We start from the raw sequence: 748 nt of genomic DNA on the forward strand, positions 1-748 counted from the left end.
GGGGTCCTGCCTCTGTCCGCCCCCCATAACAGGTCGAGGCCGACCCCACCAACCCCGGGTTTGTGCCTCGCAGCAGCCTCAGCATTCCCTTGCCACGTTTTCCTTCCTCCACAGTTGGGTTTTTTCCCCTCGTGTAACACAATCCCAAGCCCTGGCCCTTCATTATATCCCTGCTGGCAGCTCCTCATCCTCCTCCCTCTCGCTGTGCCATCGCCGTCCCGGCGCTGCGTGCCCAAGGTCGGACCCACGCCTGCAAGAGGGGGGAGCAGGAGGTGATTTTGGGGGTCGTGCCCGGCGCTGGAGGTGCAGCAGCTGCTCTGGGAGAGGGACCAGCGCCATCGGACCGTGGCGAGGACAAATTATTCTAATGAGCTTCCTCCTGTAAACGAGCCACGAGCACTGAAAGGTGCCCAGGGAAAAAAACCACGGAGGAAAAATCCACAGGGGAAAAAAACCATGGGGAAAAAAAAAACCAAACACGGGGAACAATCTCACAGTGCTGTCACCGGTTTCCAGCGCCCCTAAAACCTGGCCAGGGCCTTCCCACGCCTGCGTGACCCCAGATTAGGGGCAGTTTGTGCACGACGCGATGCAAAGTGACTTTTCCCAAGCGTGACCTGAGTTATCGGTGAATTATCAGAGCCCAGGGCTCCTCCCGAGCCTGCGGCCGGCCGGGTTTTGCCAGCCGGGAGGGCGCGGAGCGCGGGGATGCTCCCGGTGCGGCGCTCCCGGCTCCCGGCGGGGCCGA

Source organism: Geospiza fortis, unplaced genomic scaffold, assembly GCF_000277835.1.
Source record: "Geospiza fortis unplaced genomic scaffold, GeoFor_1.0 scaffold685, whole genome shotgun sequence".
NCBI classification, from domain to species: domain Eukaryota; kingdom Metazoa; phylum Chordata; class Aves; order Passeriformes; family Thraupidae; genus Geospiza; species Geospiza fortis.